We start from the raw sequence: 23920 nt of genomic DNA on the forward strand, positions 1-23920 counted from the left end.
AAAATTTGTACTCTATATGTCATAATTTTTAAAAAAAATTAACATTATAAAATGATATATGTTATTTAATTATTTACTATCATATTTTATATTTTTTAAAATATCATATTACAATATCTAGCAAAATTATAAAAAGATATCCATCAAACATAATTTTATTTAGGATTATTTTAAATAAAATCATACTATTTGTAAAAAAAAAATATATTAGTTTCATATTAATTATAAACAAAGATATTACAACTACATAGAATTATTTTGAAAATAATAAAGAAGAAATAGTATTTTATGATTATTTTTTTTTACGGAAAATGTGATCATTCATTTTATTTATCTGTTATTGTTTTCTTTTTCTTTTAATTTAATGTTTTTTATATTATTAAAACTATGTATGTGTATTAACTTTTGCTGGATAATAATAATAATAATAATATTTTAAATTCAATAAGTAACACAATCAATTCAATTTTCAAGCCCAAGAGAAAAAAATTATTAATTATGAACTATTTGTTTGTATTATTATTTACTTTCTTCATTTACAAGAATTCAAAACAAAAATATATTTTTCTACTTATTTATTTTTAAATCACTTTTAGTCTTCTGACAAGAAGCAAAATACTAGAGAAATAATAACAATGTTAACGGGTTATTCTTGCCTTAGTCATCAACCATTCACTAGTATATATATATATTTATGAATAAGCTCCTCTGTCCTCCTTCTTCTGTGTCTTTTTCTTATTTTGTTGTTTTCTAATATATTTTTCAATGTTTTTTCTCTTGCTTTAATCCTAAAATTATCACAGCCACGTGTATTACATATAAATACTATAGTATGTGTCTGTTATATTGTTTATTGTTTTGCTAACAATAAATAGATTTGAATAGAGAACTTACTATATTTATATATAATGTGATAGGAAATTAATATTTACTTGTTGGAGACGGGTACAACATCTATTTATTTAGTTTATATATAGTTAAAATCTCTCCATTGACATTATATAAGTAATGGAAATAATTATTTACCTATTCTGATTTTTATTCTTATATTTTTATTTCGAAAAATAAATTTACACTACAAATTTTTTTGACATGTTTACACCATTTATATATTTTGTTACACCCAGATTTCGAGCCTTGAGAATTGTGATCTCGAAAGTTGGATTCGTCAGGTGTGAGCTCGCAATATCTAGAATACGTGTTCGCAACCTAGGCGCTGAATCTTCATAGTTGGTGGCAACCTCGAAGATGGTTGACCTCGAAGTCCTTATAAGCTCGAAAGACAGGCATCGGAAGGCGTCCATTTTTGGGTGACCTCGGATCAAGAGGTCCGAGCCGGACACGAGTGTGAGCTCGAAACAATGTGATCTTGGAGAAAGTAATATAACTCGTAAGTTACTCAGAGACCTACATTGGCATGATGTTGATGATGCTGATTGCTGATTTCGAACAGCCTAATGAGTCACTTGAAGAGACGCAGTCTACATTTATTGTTGTAACTTCCCTACAATAAAGAGATATTTATTAGTCAGTTATACGCCCCTGGTCTTCAGGGGACGTTTCCTTGTATATAGGAGTTACAGACTTTAAAGCCATTAAATTTTATTAGTATACAGGATAACTTCCCAGAAACGCGTGGGACAGTATTCTAAGACTTCCTCTATAAATAGAGAAGTCGTGTACCTTTGTAAATGACCGAAATTTTGTGATCTTGAGAGAAACTCTGGAGAATTCATCCCTGAAGAATTTCTAGAAATTTCCTAAGTTCTAATAACAAAGACTCATGGACTAGGCAGAGTTAACTGCTGAACCACGTAAAAAACTCTCCTTGTTTTATTGTGTTTTTCTGGCCATAATTCTTTACTGTTTACGTGCTCTACATTTTAAGTTGACGAAAAACGGCGTCAACAGTTTAGTGCTTTCATTGAGAGCCTTAAGCAGTGCGATCCCTGAACAGTTATGGCCGCAAACGATCAAAACATTCCTGAAGAAAACTATCCAAGACACCCTGGGAAGCAGCCAATGGTAAACCCGGATACTGAAGAGAAAAGCGAGTCCTCCGATTCTCGAGGACCTCCAGCACCTCCAGCCCCAAGGGATGAGGATATGTACTATAATCCTGAACGGTATGTCCCCATTGTGGAACTTAAAAACCGACAGCTGAAAAAATAATTGGCTGAAGCTAATAAGAGGAATGAGGAGTTGGCTAGGTTAGCCGTAGAGGCTCAGGCGGCTCAGCCCCCACCTCTGCGTGAAAACCAAGCCCCTCTTCCAAGGGATATGCATGTTCCTCCCCGCAGGCCTCATGGACGTCCTCAAAAAAATGCTGCCACGAGGAGGCCAGAGCAACCTCCGGCACTAGCAGAGCAATCCGCTCCCTCGAGACCCCAAAGAAGTACCCGAGCTAGGGCTCCGGTTAATTCAACTGCGGAGGTACCAGCGGGAACTGGGAATAATCGAGCCCCTATAGAGTCTCGGACTCAAATCCCTGGTAACACGCAGAATGCAACCGACCCGTCTCGGGAAAACTCCGGACCGTCTAGGCCTCGAAATGGGTGGCAGCCACCATCACCCATACGTTTCTCGCCATCGCCTATAAGATACCCTTCACCGCCTCGCAAGAATGCTCAACCAGTTCGAGATGATGAGGAAAGACGTGCGGGAAGGAGGCAAGGGAACAGAGAAGCCTTCAGGGAGCGGAGAGGCGCCCAATCTACAAGAAGTCAAATGTCTCGGTCTCGCACTGCAGAGACGAGGCAGCATGAAAGAGACCCATCTCGAAATTATCATGCCACGAGTCTTACCAATGATGACTCAGGAGATACTAGATCAGTCAGTATGTATGATCGAGGTCGAAAGAATACTGGGAACCACAGGAATCGCTCCGACCTGCGGGAACACTTGAATCAGAATTGGGGTAATGTTAACCCGTCAAACCCGGACCTGAGTGTAACGCCCTGGTTATCCCAGAACAGTTACGGTGGACCGGAAATTTGACTCACTACCCGAGTCCTTTGGTCAAAAACATGCTCTAAGTGTAATTAACAGGTTAAGGTGGAAAATTAATAAAAAGGAATGGATATTTTCATTACAAACTGCTCTGCAGAGCTAATCAAAACATTTACAAGTTGTTCTCAGTAAAAAACGGTCATTATTGTTTTAAATTTACAATCCCGCCGACCTAAGCAGAAAAAATAAGGTAAACCCCCTAGTTCCTCTGAGAACACCTTGGCCGTGGTGGTCAAGCGGCCGCATATGTACACATCACCACCTAAGCTCTCCACTCAAGGCTGGGTGAACTTTTCTTTCCCTTTACCTGCACCACATAGCACCCATGAGCCAAGGCCCGGCAAGAAAACACAATATAACATGATTTAATAGCAACAATGATCATAATAATCATTCTGGACTATCAGTCCAAAACAGATAGGTGACAGTTGCAAAAGTCACAAAAGTGGATACAGCCCCCTCTAGCCATGTGACGATAGGGTCACCAGGGCTTAACTGATAAGTGAGCCTTTCATAAGTTTAACCAGGATAGGTATATGGTGAATAGTCACCAACATAACCCTCCTCATGACGGTAGAGTCATAACCCTGGAACATCGTTCCCTAGCCATGTGACAACAGTCACCGAGGCCATATGCCCTGGTTCTGAATAACTAGTCTTAGACTAGACAAGCACTTATAAGTTCATCGACCTTAGGGTTGGTCCAACATTAATGCCATAGAGCCATTCAATGTTGATATCGATTAGATCTAATCTTCATTTGGCTTGGCGTTCATGATGCTATGCCATTTCTGACTCTTTAGGTCAGTGTCCCTGACTAGTCAGTACATATACAAGTAATCAACATTCACTAGCGTTTAATATGCAATCCATGTCCACATTTATCAATCAACATGCCTCCATAATAATCACGCATGTCATACATACACATGGTGCAGTTTTCTTACCTCATGTTCGAGCGAGAATTAATAATAAGAACGACCCTTGAGAACAATCAACCTTTTGGTCCTTTAGCGGTTACCTGGTCATAACCAATTATGGGATTCCATCAATAAAATGAATAATAAAGGGTTCCCAAACCAAAACCTAGCCTTCGAGACATCAAACACTACTAAACTGGGTAGTAGGATTGACCCCGAGGCCTAAGGCTATCATCCCCGAGCCAAAAAGCCACTAAGGGCCGCGGCCCTCCTTGGCCATGCCGTGGCCCGCCCCTCAAACAAAGGCGGCCAACTTCAGCACTCTTTAAGGGCCACGGCCCTCCCTGGCCATGCCGCGACCCAACCTCCAGTTCAGCCAAAATCCCTGTTTTTCTTCCCTTGCGATTTCTCTTGGAACCAACCTTTCAAACTAAGCTTAAACACCACTCAAACCTCCAATACAACCCCTAAACTTGATCTATAACACTTCCTCATCAAAACCCAAGTGAAACCCCAACCAAAACTTCCATCAATTCCAACTATCCATAACAAAATCATAAGCTGAAAATTAACATCAAAACATAGTATACCAGAAAACTAATGGCTGGAAACTTACCTCAAACTCAGGTTGGTGATGCTCTTCAATGATGGAACACTCTCCCAAACTCCCAAGGTCTACTTCCCAAGCTTGAATCCTCAACAAGAACACCAAAAATCACAAAGAAGATGAAGGAGGAGGAAGGTACGGGTAAGCTCCAAACTTGCTCTGTTTTTCTCTCTACTTCACAGCATAAAGGAGTTTATATCTATCCTAGGGGTAAAAAGACCATTATACCCCTAGGTCAATTAAGGGTTTCTAAAGGCTCCTAAGGGAAAAATTGTCCTTTCCAACCTATCTCGTTAATCATAATTAACGCTCTCCAACTCCCGCTATTATCAACAACCCCAAACACTAATAATTCATATCACGTTACCCTTTACTTCTCGGTAACACTCTAATCATTAAAATCACCCCGAGACTCAACCCGAGCCCCGAACTTAAACCCGTTATGACTAAACCGCTAACCAATAATCCAAGATCGTCTCATGCCGAATAGCTCGAACAAACCCACATTATAATGTGGTCTCAACACATATCATCGACAATTATACAATTATACCCTCAACGGGCCAAATTACCATCACACCCCTGTAATTAAAATGTGGACCCACATGCATGCATTTAACATCATATTTTAGTATAATTCACATATACATGCATAATATCATTTAATGGCTTAATTAAACAAGTATGGCCCTCCCGGCCTACTATTCCCGCCATTAAACACATCAGAGAATTCGGGGCATTACACTGAGGGATCGCTTAAATGGGCGTAAAGATCCCCTGCGGAGGCGCGAGCCTGGAATTGTGATCAATGACAGCCAATTTCAGGCAAGACCCCTCGCGGACCCGGTCCAGGAAAGAATTGATCAGTTGGAAAAAGCCTTTAGACTTTTGCAAAATGAGCAAGGTCGGGGTCAGCATGAGGATTCTGACGAGGAGCTCGAACCGTTCGCTCCCCATATTTCCAATACTCCGTTTCCTCAAGGATTTCAGATCCCTCATGTCCCAACTTTTGAGGGAAAGTCTAACCCATACAGCCATCTGAGTACATTCAATACCATAATGAGAGCAAGTAACGTGGGTTATGAGCTCAGATGCATGTTATTTTCAGCATCGCTTACGGGACCAGCCAAAAGCAGGTTCGAGAAATATAAAAGACATTCAATTACTTCTTGGGATCAACTATCAAAGGACTTCAAGAAGCAGTTCAGAGCCATGATGGGGGTTAGACCTGAGGCATCAACTCTGACTAACGTTCGACAACAGCCAGGAGAGACATTGAAAAGTTACCTTACGAGGTTTAACTTGGAGGTTGCCCGAGCTCGAAATGTGGATGACAATTGTCATCTAATGGCTGTCCAGGCTGGAGTAATGCCAGGAAATGCTCTCTGGGACGATATGCAGAGAAAACCGGTGAGGTCCCTAACCGAGTTTAATAAACGAGCTCAGAGGTTTGTCAATGTAGAGGAGGCGAGGTCGACATTGAATATGACCTCCTAGCCCGTAACTACAATGATAAATGTAAACTCTGCCTCAACCTCGGCGGACCCACCAGCCTCAAAGCCTACTGCGGAAAACCCTTCCAAGAGAAAGAAGAACGAAGGGAATAACACCGAGGCCGAAAGGGGAAAGAAGAAGAAGGGGGAAAGGTATTTCTCCGTGTACAAAGTGTACACCGAGCTCAACGAGTCTCGGGAGAATATATACCTGGCTAATGAAAACCAGGCCCCCTTCAGGCGTCCAGACCCCATGAGGAATCAGAAGTCCAAGAGGGACTCCAGCAAATATTGTCGATTTCACAGAGACACCGGGCACACTACTGATGAGTGCCGACAGTTGAAAGATGAGATCGAAGGATTGATCTCGAGAGGCTACTTCAGACAATATGTCAAAAACCAGAATACTAATCAGGCGTCTACAAGCCAGAGGGCAGCTGTGCCACAACCTGCACAAAACAACAATTCCCGAGCCAGGGAAGAAGATAGGCCCCCTCCAATTGATGGAGAAGACGTGATAACCATCTCAGGAGGGCCTCATCTCACAGGTATGGGCAGGAATGCCCAAAAACAATATGTGAACGAGCTAAAGACTGAGGACGGGTCTCCTTACGAACCCGAACCGAGAGCTCCAAAATGTCAAAAAATTGAATCTCAACCGATTACCTTTACTGAGGACGATGCGTCCCATGTTCAGTTCCCCCACAATGACCCGCTGGTCATCATGCTCTAGCTCGCGAATAAGAGAGTTCACCGAGTTCTCATTGATAATGGGAGCTCCGTGAACATCCTCTATAAGGCCACCCTAGAAAATATGGGACTCGCGCTTCGAGACCTAAAAGCGTGTGCAACAACTTTGTACGACTTTTCAGGAGAGGGAATTGCCTGTATGGGGTCCATCAAACTCCCAGTAACCTTGGGAGACTACCCAGTCTCAGTAACCAGGATGATGGAGTTTGTAGTAATGGACCTGCCATCAGCCTACAAAGTGCTGCTCGGGAGACCCGCCCTAGTAGGGCTGGGGGCAGTCTCGTCTGTAAGGCATCTGGCCATCAAGTTCCCTACTTCTAGTGGCATCGGGATGCTGAAGGGAGATCAGTTAGCCGGACGGGAATGTTATAGCATTTCCGTAAGAGGAAAGAAACAGGCGAGTGAACAAATACTCGTCGTTATCCTAAATAAGGACGGGACGATCTTAGAGATAGACGAAGAGATCGACCCAAGAGTGGAGGAAAGATCTGACCTCGAGCCATTAGAAGAGCTCGAGAATGTCAGGCTCGAAGAATCAGATCCATCGAGAACGGTAAAGGTCGAGAAACATCTATGCGAAGAAACTAAATAGCAATTAATTTGCTTTCTGAAGAGAAATCAGGATATCTTCGCATGGTCACATTCGGACATGGTGGGAATAAGTCCAAATATTGTGAGCCACGCGTTAAATATCGATGAAAGCTTCCCACAGAAGCAACAAAAGCGAAGACAGCTGGACGACGATAGAAAGAAGGCACTGAAAGAGGAAGTCGACAAGTTAAAAGCGAACCGATTCATTAGGGATGCTTTTTACCCCGATTGGGTGGCTAATCCGGTACTGGTCCAGAAGCCCAATGGGATGTGGCGAACCTGCATTGACTATTCGGATCTCAATAAGGCTTGTCCGAAAGACTGTTTTCCCTTACCACGGATTGACCAGCTCGTGGATGCCACAGCAGGGCATGGACTCATGTCATTCATGGACGCCTATTCTGGATATAACCAGATTTCCATGCATGCCCCTGACCAGGAACATACGAGCTTCATAACGAACAAAGGGCTATATTGTTATAATGTCATGCCATTCGGGCTCAAAAATGTTGGGGCCACATACCAGCAGCTCGTGAACATGATGTTTTCGGAGCAAATAGGGAACAATATGGAAGTTTATGTTGACAACATGTTAGTCAAGTCCCAACTTAACGATAGCCATGTTGATGATCTCAAAGAATGCTTTGCCGTGCTCCGGAAGTATAACATGAAGCTTAACCCCAAAAAATGCTCCTTTGGGGTATCATCAGGAAAATTCCTGGGTTTCATTGTAAACGCTCGTGGAATAGAAGCTAACCCAGACAAGATCCAGGCCCTGATCGACATGCCCTCACCTCGAAGACACAAAGATGTCCAAAGTTTGACCGGCAGGATGGCGACACTAAGTAGGTTTATCTCGAAATCTACAGACCGCTGTCTTCCGTTTTTCAACCTATTGAGGGGAGGCAAGAAATTTGACTGGACGGAAGAGTGCGAGCTGGCCTTCCAGGAGCTTAAAAATGACCTCACAGAACCCCCCATTTTATCAAAACCTATTACGGGAGAAGTGCTATATTTATATCTGGCCACTACCGAGCACGCAATAAGTGCAATGCTTGTGCGAGAGGAAGAGAAGGTGCAGAGGCCCGTATATTACATCAATAAAAGATTATTGGGGGCAGAGTCGAGATACCCCTTGATGGAAAAGCTAGCTATCAACTTAATTCATTCATCTCGAAAACTTCGACCCTACTTTCAGGCGCACCCCATCCATGTATTAACTGATCAACCACTAAGACAAGTCTTGTCTAGGCCAGAAGCTTCAGGTCGACTTCTTAAATGGGCGGTTGAACTCGGGCAATTTGAGATCACCTACCACCCAAGGACGACCATTAGGGCACAAGCCTTGGCAGACTTTATAGTGGAATGTACTGGCATGAGCAACAATGAAGTTATAACCCCGGTACACGAGCTGTGGAAACTTTACATTGATGGGTCATCTAATGAAAATGGATCGGGGGCAAGGGTCATTTTGATCACTCCCACAGGAAGCAGATTTCATTCTGCCTTAAGATTCGACTTCAACGCATCGAATAACGAGGCCGAATACGAGGCTTTACTGGCGGGACTTCGTATAGCCAAAGAGCTTAAAACTAAAGCAATACATTGCTACAACGACTCCCAGCTAGTGGTTAACCAAAATTTGGGAGAATACCAGGCTCATGGCACAAAAATGGCAGCTTACTTAGAAAAGGCAAAGTCAGCATTGGAACATTTCGAGTTTTATGCGATCGAACAGGTTCCCCGAGTGCAAAACTCGAATGCAGATGCCTTAGCTCGGCTCGCTACTTCCACCGAGAATGATGAGCTAAATGTTGTGCCAATTGAACATCTCTCGACACCTAGTATTAATGAGCCAGAGCAGGAAGACGTATGTATGATTGATTCCGAACCTACTTGGATGACTCCGATAGTCGTATATCTCGAGACCGGCGTCCTTCCGAAAGATCGGAACCAGGCTTGAAAATTGATGTGTCAATCCCCCCGTTATACCATTTTGGATGGAAGGATATATAGAAGGGGATATTCCATGCCATTACTTCGATGTGTGACTCCACCCGAAGCCAAGAAGATCATTGAAGAAATTCATGAAGGGTTCTGTGGAGACCATACTGGGGGGCATAGCCTATCCAAAAAAATCACACGCCAAGGTTATTTCTGGCCTACCATCAAGTCAGATTCTTTCGAATACGTAAAGAAGTGTGATAAGTGCCAACGATTCGCCACAATTCCTCGAGCTCCACCATTCGAGCTGACCATGATGACTTCCCCATGGCCATTTGCGGTATGGGGAATCGACCTCATAGGCTCTCTCCCAAATGGCAAGGGCGGAGTGAAGTATGTTGTAGTTGTCGTAGACTACTTCACAAAGTGGATAGAAGCAGAACCTTTAGCAACTATAACCTCCAAAAAAGTCCTTGACTTTGTGGTAAAGAACATTGTATGTCGATATGGGATGCCGAGGAAATTGTATCCGACAACGGAACCCAGTTCGATAGCGACTTGTTCACCAACTTTTGCGAAAAAATGGAATAATAAAGAGTTTTTCGTCAGTAGCTCCTCCCCAGGCGAATGGCCAGGTCGAAGCTGTAAACAAAACTCTCAAGAGTTCGCTGAAGAAAAAGTTGGAAGAAGCAAAAGGGCGATGGCCCAAAGAATTGCCCCAAGTCCTGTGGGGATATAGGACTAAGGCCCGAACATCAACAGGACATACCCCGTTCTCTCTGGCGTACGGTTGCGAGGCTATGTTGCCAGTTGAGATCGAAATTCCTACAATTCGAACCCACGCTTATGACCAAGGCTCGAACCAGACTCAGCTCGAAGAAACCTTAGACCTGATCGAAGAAAGAAGAAATGAAGCTCAGCTAAGAAACGCTGCATACCAATAGCGAGCTACCAGGTACTTCAATAATAGAGTTCGAGATCGAAAATTCGGTGTGGGAGATTTGGTGCTCAGGCGTGTATTTTTGGCAACGCGAGATCCAGCAGCTGGCGTGCTCGGGCCAAATTGGGAAGGACCCTACCAGATAGAGTCAGTCATCCGACCCGGTGTTTACAAGATTAGCGAGATTGGATGGGAGCCTAGTACCGCGAGCATGGAATGGCGAACACCTAAGACCTTACTATCAATAGTGTAGGAAGGATGTTACCTATAACCATGCTTGTTTATCTGTATTGTTTTGCCTACTTTTGGATTTTATCAAATAAACATTTATTTCGTCTAATATGGTTTATTTTTGCAATCTTTCTTAATCTAATAACCTATGGTCACATTCATAGGATATTAAGGGGGCATCATTGGTATATATAAATACCACCAGCTTGAAAAATAAAGTAACATATATGAAATACATGCAAGTATTTGGATATAACCAAACGAGCTAAGATAATTTGGATATAACCGAATTATCAAAAACATACAAGTGTTTGGATATAACCAAATACGCGAGCTAAGATAATTTGGATATAACCGAATTATAAAAAACGTACAAGTGTTTGGATGTAACCAAATGCGCAAGCTTAGATAGTTTGGACGTAACCAAATTATCAAAAGATAAAAATGTTTTGATGTAACCAAATATGCGAACTAGATTAAAAATATAAGTGTATGGATTACAAACCAAACACGACCTTAATAGGTTTGGAGCAAACCAGCTAAAACTAATCAACGATAAGTTGGAGCATAAACCCACTTCGAGTTAAGTCGAGATCGAGGTTGGAGTATCTTATAAAACAATAGTTTTGAACTCATAACCTCGGAAAGATAACCGAGGACAAGAAAAAGTAACTAAAAAGTAAGATACAACTAAACCGTTTGCATTACACACCATACAAGTACTTTCGGGTGCATGGTTAAAGTAATATCCGACCTTGACAAATAACGAGATTGGAAGCGGATAATTCGAGCAAACTGTACATGAATGCATTGAGCCTCGAGCCTAAATCCAAACTATGTTTGTGCGAATAAAAAAGCATATACGATTCTTTAATATAAAATGTGCAAAATATTTCAAACTAAGAAATGTAAAGCATATATATTAAAAGAAAGCCAAAAAGAAAAAGAACTTGTATCAGCCCCACAGGCATAAATTAAAACAATTACAAAAATAAGGGGACGCAGCCCCGAGGTAAGATTTATGAAGGAGCAGTCTCCTTGGCCTTTTCAGCATCAGCGTCCCCCCCAGTTCCCTTCGAGCCATCACGAGCAGCCTCCTCATCCTCAAGCCGAGCCTGCCTTTTGTCTATGAATTTTGCCTCAAGAGGACCTAAGAAGCTGGTATCGAGGTCGTCATTGTTTGCCCATATTCTGTACATGGCCAAATCGACCGCGCGATCCTTTTTCTCCTTAAACTCTTCAAGAAGATGAGCCTTTTCACCCTCAATTATATCAAAGGTGGCGGCCTTGTCTTCTTCGAGCTTGGTATTAACCTCCTTAACCTGAGCGTTCCCCTTCTCAAGCTCCGCGAGCCTAGCGTTCTCCTTTTCTAGCTCCGCGAGCCTAGCGTTCTGCTTCTCAAGCTCAGATGTCTTGGCCTTAAGCTCCTCGGCTCCTGCCTCAAACTTTGCCTTTGTTGCCTTTAGTTCATCACTCAGTTTGAGCTGAAGATCCTTCGCCTCCTGAGCATAGGATTTGCTCGAATGGATCTCGTTATTCAACTTATAGTTGAGCTGAACAGAGACAGCAAGAGCCTGGCATACAAAGAAATCAACATTAGCATACGGACCGTCTATAAATATAGCTAGTAGCAAGAAAAGAAAAGTTACCGCGGCGGTAAGCTCGACACTCTTCTCGTAGAGTGTGTTGCAGTCTCGGGCGTTGTTCAAAAATTGCCTGTGAGGAGCATCAAAACTGCTAAAGCTCTGGCCCACTCGGGACAAGATGTCCGAGCCCAGCGTAGCTCCATGGGACCCAGCAGCATTGTCAACTACATACTCCTCAATGTGAGTAGAAACTGACAACTTGTGGGTTAGGGAAGCAAAGGGTTTTTTAGGAGGTGGACCAAGCGTCGAGTGAACCAGGATAGGAGGTTGGGGCTCGAACATAGTGGATGCCCCGACCTGTGGAGTCGGCCCCACAGCGAAGCTCGTGGTAGGCGGAGCTGGTGGAGGAGGTGTCTTTTCGGTCCTCTTAAGGACCTTGGTAGGCCGGTCAGTCTTTCGCGACCCCCTAGGGCGCTTGCTCCGTTTGGCTCCGTCACTCTCGAGAATATTGTCAAGATCGAAGTCCATCTCACCTACACAGTCACACCACAATATGAGTTATCAAAAAAGAAAAAAATATATAAAATAACTCAGTATCATGCAAATATACAAAGTGATGAAAATGCGAGTGGAGAGAAACCTAACTGGAACTCTCCTCCAAGCTTGAGCTCGAAGACCATGAAATTCCCCCATCTTCAGAAGAGGCGGGGGGGGGAGTACCTTCCCTATAGGTGGAAATCAACCTCGAAAGGTCCCTATAGTCGTTGGTCCCATATTGGACAGCTATTCCGTCCCATACCTCGTTCAGGCTATACATAGTGTCGTATTTCCCGAGCCAGCTATCGAACCTATGAACCCGTTCATCTACCCAAGTCCATACATAAAAATGGTCCCTATCATCCTCACACAATACTAACCTATCGGGTTTATGTTTTAATAGGGTGGGGGACCACATTTTTGAGCTTTGGATGATTGTACCTTGCTCATCCGAGCTCGAGCTCGAGGCTTCATTATTGGCCTCGTTCCCTGATTGTGGGCTCCTTCGGCGAACTGGAGGCGGGGGCCTCACCTCTCTCCTTGGGGGGAGGATGCCTGTTGGCAAAGGCACGAGCTCCCAACGGTCATATTTTTTGTTAGACCAATCCGAGGTGGACTGGCCATCTCCTAAGAGCCCGCAAGCTCGGAGCTTACCTTCATTCAAAAGGATTGAGAAGGATCTCCTGCCATAAGGGAGTTGGAGCAGAGTCTCTCTTTGCTCCTTCATCTCGTCAGTATGAGTGGGACGATGATAGTTGGATGGAAAATAAAATACATTTCAACTAAGTACAAGCCTATACAAAAAATTCCGAGCTCAGAGATAAAGGAGGTTGGGGTACTTACGAATCCGTCTGAATGAATAGTATCGAGACAGAGCTAGGCCATCTGTCCAGAAGAAGGCCTTCTTAAAGTCAGGAGGATGGTTGGGAAGATCCTCAAACATCTTTTTCTCCTTGGGGTAGCTCGAAAGATAATAGAAGCTGTAACGCCCCAACTCCAGGGACCGCTACAGTGCACATTGCAAACAGTGCTAAACTCGCTAATCGAGTCGTTTGGCCATAAACGTGTAACTAAATATGATTAGCGATTTAGGGGTTAAAAACTTTGGTTAAGATGTAACGTTTCACTAGAACGTTTAATGTATACATTGGGATCCCAAAAATATAATTTCAGAGTTTATTACAAAAGATTATTTACAACAAGCCGTACTAAGCGGCAAAACAGGGTTCAGCCCTAGTTCCACTTTCAAACCTCGCCCAAGTATTGGTCGAGCAGCTGCATATGTACACGTCATCACCTAAGCTCTCCAACTCAAGGATGGTCCAGCTTTCTTTTGTCTTTACCTGCACCACAAAGCACCCATGAGCCGAAGCCCAGCAAGAAAACTCATATGCTCATAAATAGTCATAACATGATTTCAAGTCATATCTGGCATGCCTAGCTATCATAGCTCTATTCAGCATGCAAATGAGTTCAAACAGATGCTGGGGTATCCAGGATAAGAAATCCTGGCCTTCTGATTGGAGGACTATCAAGTCAATCCTAATCAGATGAGTGACTGCCAAACAGGTCACTAACCAAATGGAAGAGTGGCTGCTAGGTTAGCCACTAGCCTTCAAGCGCTTATGATATTCATCAAATGAGTGTTGCAACACTTGAGGTTCTGATAAACCACGCTGAGTGACCGACAAGCGAGTCACTAATTCAAATGGAAGGGTGACTTTTGGGTAAGCCTCTAGCCTTCAATAGGTTCTGGTAACCATACTGAGTGACTGCCATGCAAGTCACTAATTCAAATGGAAGGGTGGCTGTTGGGTAAGCCTCTAGCCTTCAATAGGTTCTGGTAACCATACTAAGTGACTGCCATGCAAGTCACTAATTCAAATGGAAGGGTGGCTGTTGGGTAAGCCTCTAACCTTCAATAGGTTCTGGTAAACCTTACTGAGTGACTGACAAGCACGTCACTAATTCAAATGGGAGAGTGGCTACTGAGTAAGCCACTAGCCTCCAAGCGCTTATTTCATTCATCGACCCTTGGGGTCGGTCTGGCATTAATGCTCTTTGAGTCATTCAATGCTGATAGTCAAATAGACCTCATCTTTGATGGCTTGCATGATACACGCTAAGACCATTCTGACTAATGAGTCAGTACAACATGACTAGTGCCCAGTACCACTGCCGAACCTGACTAATGAGTCACAGCTTCACAGTTGATACTAACACCTTTGCCAATTCTGACTAATTAGTCAGTACCATGCACAAGTAAGCAATGCTATCAATGTGTAACATATGCCAATTATCCAAGGACAGGGCATTCAGCATGCTTACTAAACAGTTGCTAGCATAATTATGATCATGCACAAACTCAGAGACTCAAGCTCTGACCAATCTCATACTCATCATTCATGGCATGCCCTAATCACATGTTTCTCGTGCATCACATGCATCACACTTAATCATCCAGCATGCCTTAACAATAATCATATGCAAATGGGCAAGATTGCCAAGCATTCATTATGCTATCAATGTTTACATTTAAACATTCAACATGCATCAATCATAACCATGCATGTCACATATGGGGTGCAGTTTTCTTACCTTTGGTCCAAGCACAGGTTACCAACAAATGAGCCACAAGCACGATCCTGATCCAAGCCTCTAGTGTTAACCTAGTCACAACCACAAATGATTATCCAATGAGTTCAAGTTCTAAAACCAACCCTTGAACTAACACTTAGCCTCCAAGACATCAATCCTCACTAATCCGGGTAGTAGGAATGATCCCGAGGCCCAAAACCATGTTTCCGGGGTCAAAACGAGCAAACGGGGTGAAAACAAGGCAAGGGCTGCGGCCCTAGCACCTTGGGCCGCGGCCCCCAGGGTTCTCTGAGGCTAGGGCCGCGGCGCCCTCCATCAAGGACCGCGGCGCCCAGCAAGGCCAAATCCTGGCACCTGCTTCTTCGAGCAAGGGCCGCGGCGCCCAAGAACAGGGCCGCGGCCCAACTTCGGGGCAGCCATTTTTCCTTCGTTTTAACCTTTTAAAACCTCCCAAAAACATGTCTAAACATTCCCAAATCATTAAATCAAAGTTCCCAAACTCCCCAATGGTCCAAAACCACCAAAACCCGAGGTTCAAACAACCTAAAAACTCAACAATTCACAAAGCCCAATTCAAGCTTAAAAACTTTTAAAAACTTAAAACTTAAACTTGAATTACCTCCGATTGAGTTGTTTCCAACTAAATCCTCCGGCTAATAAGCTTCTAATTCTCCTTAGGATTGCTATGCCTCGATCCTCCCTCGATTCCGAGTCCTAGAACTCAAGATACCTTCGAAAATGCGATCGGGAACGAAAAGGGAACTTTAGGGAGAGAGAACGTACAGAACGTTCTTTTTATTTTCTTAAAAGGTTACTTCAAGCTTAAGTAGCTTCCAATAAAACCTAATGCTCAGGGTCCCGAAAACACCCCCCGGGGACATTATAGTCAAAACTTCCAGAATTTCCCCTTGGTCTTACTAACTCCCAATTTATCACCAAATATTAATTCCCATTACCCAATAACCCGGTAATGCTCTAAATACCCCTTGACTTACTCCAAGTCAAGCTTAAATACCATTGTGACTTTCCCACTAGCTTACCTCCTAGGATCGTCTTGTGCTGGGTAACCCTGGCATAACCAGATAATAACAAAGCACCACGCCCATTTCACATATATGCCAAAAATGCTCGAAATGGCCAAAATATGAAAATCACCCAATTAATCACAAATGGGTTCACATGCATATTTAATACACCTAAACATGCATAATATCATTAAATAGCATAATAAAGCAATTATGGCCCTCCCGGCCTCCTAATCAAGGTCCTAAACCTTATTAGGAAATTTGGGGCATTACAGAAGCCATCTCCTCCCTGAGCTCGGGAGGGATTGCTTTTCAACAGAAAAGATACAGGATCTCCTCTGGCGGCGGTCCTTCCCACTTCAGCTCATGGTATATCGACCTCAGGGCAGACAGAACCCTGTAAGAATTAGTGTTGAGCTGGAATGGAGCCAACCCAACGAAGTCTGTGAAGTCCTTGAAGAAAGACTTCAAAGGCAGTATTGCTCCTGCCTTCATATGCTCCTGGCTCCAAGCCGCATATCTCAGCTTGTTGTCAAGATTTCCATCTCCTGGAGCGCGGCAGCTTCGCTCGTGGGAGGTAGGGGCTCGACACCTTAGCGAGCCTGATAATCTTATACCATGAAAGGCCAAGATATCATTTATCTGACCTAGTGAGGTAACCGAGCTCCAATAATGCTCGGCCTCGAAAATTTCCCTCCTTGGCTACGAGGTGGAGGGCTCCCCCATCAGTGAGAATCGAAGATCTCCCGGGTTGTACGCGACTGTCACTTTTAGCCTGGGATCAAGGGGGATCGGTCTAGGCCCTGAGTCAGATTTCGGATAAAGAGCCTCTCGAAGGATTTTTCTCTTCTTCTCTATGACCTCGACGATTAGACGACGATAATGAGCTTGGGTTTCTTCTTGTTCGCGAGCTAGCTCGTGTTCACGAATCTGGAGCTGGTTCCGGGCAAACAACGACTCCAGGCTTAGAGTTTTTGGAAAATGCGGGATGGCAAGCAACGACCCCCACCGTCTTTCCAGATTCTGTGACATCTAGCGAGAAATAAAAAATGGTGAGGGCCATGCATGCAAGGAATCAAGAATAACAATCTTGGTAGGTCAAGCTCGAAAATGCTTGGATACGAGATGAGCTCGATCCTGGAGACCCAATTAAGTGTCATGATGTGTATTCCATGAAAAAGGGAGGGAAGTGGGTCTAATTTTTTAGAATCCCAAAATATCAGGAAAAAAGGTGGCAGTTATTTAAAAATGGTATTTTCGGGTATCGTGCATTCTTTGAAATCAAGATTTTGTACCCGATATCTTGGTGTACAAAATATGTCCTCCAAAATTTGAAAACCCAGAAAAAAAAATACCATATTTGGGTCTTCCTACATTTGAACTGGATTCAAAACCAGTAATGGGGAACCTAAACTAATATCTATCGGTCAAAGTATCCTAGTATATCAAACTAAAGAATAAACCAGCACATTCCCAGTAATGCAAAAGCAACAAAGGCAGAAACTTGCGTAAAGAAAAAGAAGATATACGTACAAGTTAAGATCAGATACTTACACACTGAAAATGGTGGTTGCAAAGAAACAGATGACTGAAGAAGCAGGTATGATCTCACGGTCTTGAACAGGCTGGTGGTCCTTTGCTTCTTTGGCTGGGAAAACATGCAAAAGCAAAAACTTTCTAGGCTGGTCTCTGGTTTGTTCTCTCCTCTTTTTTCTCTGATAAATGTAAAAGTAAGAGGAAGAAGATGACTGGAGCCTTATATATAGACTATCAGAAGTGGTAAAAAGGGATTAATCCGAGCCATTGGCCAGGATCCTTATCAAATCCGACGGCCAGGGATAAATGACAAGATGGTATCGAAAAGGTGGCAGGCGAACGATCGTGGGCAGATATCCAAGGTACTCGAGTACCTTGAATGATCAAACCCAACTAACACGTGTCCATACTCGAGTATGTGTGACGGTGCAGTTCCCGAGGAAAGTAGTTCAAAAGTTTCCTTCTTATAGAATTCGAATAAATACTTTTGAGGGGGCAAAATGTTACACCCAGATTTCGAGCCTTGAGAATTGTGATCTCGAAAGTTGGATTCATCAGGTGTGAGCTCGCAATATCTAGAATACGTGTTCGCAACCTAGGAGCCGAATCTTCATAGTTGGTGGCAACCTCGAAGATGGGTGACCTCGAAGTCCTTATAAGCTCGAAAGACAGGCATCGGAAGGCGTCCATTTTTGGGGTACCTCGGATCAAGAGGTCCGAGCCAGACACGAGTGTGAGCTCGAAACAATGTGGTCTTGGAGAAAGTAATATAACTCGTAAGTTACTCAGAGACCTAGATTGGCATGATGTTGATGATGCTGATTGCTGATTTCGAATAGCCTAATGAGTCACTTGAAGATACACAGTCTACACTTATTGTTGTAACTTCCCTACAATAAAGGGATATTTATTAGTCAGTTATACGCCCCCCTGATCTTCAGGGGACGTTTCCTTATATATAGGAGTTACAGGCTTTAAAGTCATTAAATTTTATTAGTATACAGGATAACTTCCCAGAAACGTGTGGGACGGTATTCTAAGACTTCCTCTATAAATAGAGAAGTCGTGTACCTTTGTAAATGACCGAAATTTTGTGATCTTGAGAGAAACTCTGGAGAATTCATCCCTGAAGAATTTCCAGAAATTTCCTAAGTTCTAATAACAAAGACTCGTGGACTAGGCAGAGTTCACTGCTGAACCACGTAAAAAACTCTCCTTATTTTATTGTGTTTTTCTGGCCATAATTCTTTATTGTTTACGTTCTCTACATTTTAAGTTGACGAAAAACAGCATCAACATATTTCTAACAAATTTATTTACTTATTTTCTATTGCATCTGGTAGATCCTAATCTTTCATGTATTAGGTTTGTTCAATTTATCTTATTAAAAATATAAAATATATTAGAAAGAATATAAATAAAATACAAAATAGTAAAGTGACAATTTTTCTTAATTATTACATGGCATGAATAAATTTTGTTTACTATGAAATTTTTGTTTTTATATATATATAAATCTATGTTAAAAATATATCTATGTTAGACAACTTAAACGATAAAAACAATCGACCTATAATGCAGTAAAAATAGTATTATATATATAATAAAATAGTGTGAGAAAAAAATAGTAAAAGAAAAATCACAATACAAAAAGACAAAAGAAGAATTACAACTAACCGACCCGTATTCAACAAACAATATAAAAATATATGTTAAACTCAATTTCAATTAGTAAACATTACGCATAGTGATGCAATAATTTAACTTAATCAATTACATTTATTTTGGCCAATTACACTTATCATATTTTGATTACACATATCACTACTCTAATTCTCTAAGATCATATTAGTTATAAACAAATAATTTACAACAACATTTTAACACTATTTACAAAATTTTCAAATAAAAAATATATAATTCCTCAATATTCAAATATTATTTATTTATAATTTTAAGCATGAATATTTATACATTTAATAATAGTCTCAATTTTTTTTAAATAAAAAATTTGTTATCCCCATTTCCTGCATGGACTCGGGGCCTTCGTCCAGGCCCATTGTCAGGGGTTGTGTAAGCATGCGGGCCCGGCCCCAGGCCTCTTGGTACGGAAATGTCCGAGAGGAGGGGTATGGGCCGGGGGTGCATGTCTGGGCCTATTTGAGGGGTCCGACATGGCCTTCCGGGTTCTGTCCTCCGGGACAGTCGTCCGGTGATGTACAGATCATTCGAATCCCCCACGACATACGCGTCCTGGTCCCGAACCCTGGTACGGTCTGGGCCTGTGGTAAATGAAGAGGGACAAAGGTAAACGGACCTGGATCACCTCATCCCTGGTTGGAGGGGTCAAGCGTCCAGGACCCTGAAGCCGCCCCACTCCACGTGGGCGTTGTCCCCACTTTTCACCTGCAGAAAAGACCACCTCGGGATTGCACGCCGTTGTTTCAGGTCTGCGCTGCCAAGTACTCTGACTGGTCTTGTCTCCTGAATCTGCCTCGTAACTCGAAGTGTCCAGACCAAAAGCACCGTTTTGTCGGGCGAGATATAGCTCTTGAGTCAACTTATTGGGCCTTAGCTGGTCTGAAATTCATGTATGTTGTATCTTTTGTATTGGGCTTCCAATTGAAAGGCCAAGAATATCCGTATCTCTGATGGGCCCAGGTCGTACCCGGCCCAGACTCAGTGTTCCCATAAGCCTATAAGTACAGGCTACAGAACACTGTAAAAAGGGTCTCTCTTCAACTAAGATACAGTAACTCTGTCAAAATACAAAAAGAAACTCCATTGTAAAAGGTTTTTCGAGCTCTAATACTACAGACTCGTGGACTAAGGCTAGTTAACGCCCCAACCATGTAAAAACCCCATGTTAATCTTTAGATTTCACTACAATTATCCTTAAATAATATTTATTAATATATGTTACACCTGGATTTCGAGTTATGTTAATTATGACCTCGAAAGTTGGATTCGCAAATCAGTGGACTCATAAGGTTGGAAACATGCTCCAGGATTGTATGTCGAGCTTGCAGGATATAGACGACCTCGAGTATGGTAACCTCGGGAACACACCTCCGGGAACACACTCATCTTCAGGGACGACTTCGGATCAAGGGTCCCGAGCTCGACGCACGTACGATCTCGAAAGCCATGTGGCCTTGGGAGATGTTTCTAGCTCGATAGATGACGGGAAACCTGGGAGGCTAAAGCCTTAGAGATACGCGATAACCACCTTGAATATCTACAAGTGTTATAAATATGAGATGTAATCCTCATTTATTATTGTAAATCCCCTAGAATCGTGGGATATTATTTGGTCAGTTATACGTCTCCTGGTCTTCAGGGGACGTTTCCTTTTATATCTGGTTATAGGCATTTAAAGCCATAAATTTTATTTATACAAAAAGAGTAACCACCCAAAATATGTGGGATAGTATTCTTTAGCCTTCTCTATAAATAGAGAGGCCATGCACCATTGTAAAGGACCGAAAATTCTGATCCTTGAGAGAAAACTCTGGAGAATTCATTCTTGAAGAATTCCTAGAGATAATCTTGAGTTTAATAACAAAGTCTCGTGGACTAGGCAGATTTAACTGCTGAACCACGTAAAAATCGTGTGTTTACATTGTTTTATTTCAATTGGCCATTTTCAGTTATTGTTTACGTGCTCTTCTTTCACTGTTTGACGAAAAACGGCGTCAACAGTTTGGTGCTTTCATTGAGAGCCTTAAGCGTTCATCCCTGAAAAAATCATGGCCACAAACAATCAGAACACCCCTGATGAAAACTACCCAAGGCGTCCTGGAAAACAACCAATGGAGAACCCGGATGCTGAGGAGAGAAGTGGGTCCTCTGATTCCCGGGGACCACCGCCTCTTCCAAGGGATGAGGATATGTACTACAATCCCGAGCGTTACGTTCCCATTGTAGAACTGGAAAATCGGCAGTTGAAACAGCTGTTGGCAGAGGCCAACAAACGGAATGAGGAGTTGACTAGGATAGCCGCAGAGGCGCAGGTGGCTCAGCCCCTGCCTCCGTGCGAAAACCAAGTCCCTCCCCCAAGGGACGTGCATGTTCCTCCCCGGAGGCCCCGTGGACGTCCGCGAAAGGATGCTGCCACAAGGAGGCCGACTCAACCTTCGGCGCCAGCCGAGCCATCTGCTCCTCCTAGGCCTCAAAGGAGTACCCGAGCTCGGGTCCCGCCTAACCCGCCTGTGGAAGTGCCTGCAGGAAATGAGAATAACCGAACCCCTGTAGAGGCTCGGACTCAGGTACCTGGTAGCGCACCGAATGCGACTGACCCATCTCGGGCAAATTCAGGACCCCCTAGGCCGCGACAAGGGTGGCAGCCACCGTCGCCTATACGGTTCCCTCCGTCACCCATAAGATATCCTTCGACGCCCCGCAGAAACGCTCAACCTGCTCAAGACTAGGATCAAGGGCGTGTAGGGAATGGACAAGGGAACAGGGAGACTTTCCAGGAGAGGAGAGGCGCTCCATCTGAGAAAAGTCAGACGTCTCGGTCTCGCACCGCGGAGACGAGGCGACATGGAAAGAATCCATCTCGAAATAACCGCGCAATGAGTTTTACCAGTGAAGATTCCGGAGATACCAGGTCGGTCAGTAAGCATGACCGAGGTCGTAAGAATACTGGAAGTCGCAAGAATCGTCTCGACTTGCGCAATCATCTGAATCAGAGTTGGGGGAATGGAGATCAAACAATTCCGGACCTGAGGAATCGCTTGAATAGGCGTAGAGATCCCTCGCGGAGACGCGAGCCTAGAATTACGATCAATGACAGTCAATTCCAGACAGCACCTCCTACTGACCCAGTCCAAGAAAGAATCGATCAGCTCGAAAGAGCCTTTAGGCTTTTGAAGAATGAACGGGGAAATGGTCGATACGAGGACTCTAATGAGGAGCTCGTGCCGTTTGCTCCCCATATTTCTGACACTCAATTTCCTCAAGGGTTTCGCATTCCTCACGTCCCTACATTTGAAGGAAAGACCGACCCGTGTATTCACCTGAGCACGTTCAACACGATCATGAGAGCCAGTAACGTGGGTTACGAGCTCAGGTGCATGTTGTTTCCAACATCATTGGCAGGTCCTGCCAAAAGTTGAATCGAAAAGTACAAGAGACACTTGATAACCTCATGGGAGCAGTTGTCCAAAGACTTTAAGAAGTAGTTCAGAGCAATGGTAGGGGTCAGACCAGAAGCATCCACCTTAACTAACGTCCGGCAGCAACCGGGTGAAACATTGAAGAGTTACTTGACAAGATTTAATCTGGAAGTAGCCCGAGCTCAGGATGTGGATGACAGTGGACACCTCATGGCTATCCGAGCTGGCGTATTACCGGGAAATGCCCTTTGGGAGGATATGCAAGGGAAACCGGTAAGGTCGATAACCGAGTTTAACAGACAAGCGCAGAGGTTTGTCAATGTAGAGGAAGCGAGGTCGACGCTCAAAGCGACCTCCCAGTCCGAAACTACAACGATAAACATCAACTCTGCCTCAACCTCGGCGGACCCAGCGGCATCAAAGCCTGCCTCGGAGAACCCATCCAAGAGGAAAAAGAACGAAGGAAGTAGTCCCGAAGCTGAGGGAGGAAAGAAAAAGAAAGGAGAGAGGTATTATTCCGTGTATAAAGTGCACACCGAGCTCAACGAGTCTCGGGAAAACATATACCTGGCTAATGAAAACCAGGTCCCCTCAGGCGTCCGGACCCAATGAGAAATCAAAAATCCAAGAGGGATTCCAGTAAGTATTGCCGGTTCCATAGAGACACCGGGCACACAACTGATGAATGTCGACAACCGAAGGACGAGATCGAAGGGTTGATCTCGAGAGGTTACTTCCGGCAGTATGTCAAAAACCAGAATACTGGTCAGACGGCCGCAAGCCAGAGAGTAGCCGCGCCTCCGACGACACAAAATAATAACTCTCGATCTCGGGAAGAGGACAGGCCCCCCCCCCCCCGATAGATGGAGAGGATGTAATAACCATCTCGGGAGGGCCTCATCTCGCAGGAGGAGGCAGGAATGCCCAAAAGAGATATGTTAACGAGCTTAAGACAGGGGACAGGTCTCCCTATGAACCCGAACCTAGGGCACCTAAAAGCCAGAGGATTGAATCACAACCCATAACCTTCACT

This window comes from Humulus lupulus, chromosome 1, assembly GCF_963169125.1.
Source record: "Humulus lupulus chromosome 1, drHumLupu1.1, whole genome shotgun sequence".
Taxonomy (NCBI): Eukaryota; Viridiplantae; Streptophyta; class Magnoliopsida; order Rosales; family Cannabaceae; genus Humulus; species Humulus lupulus.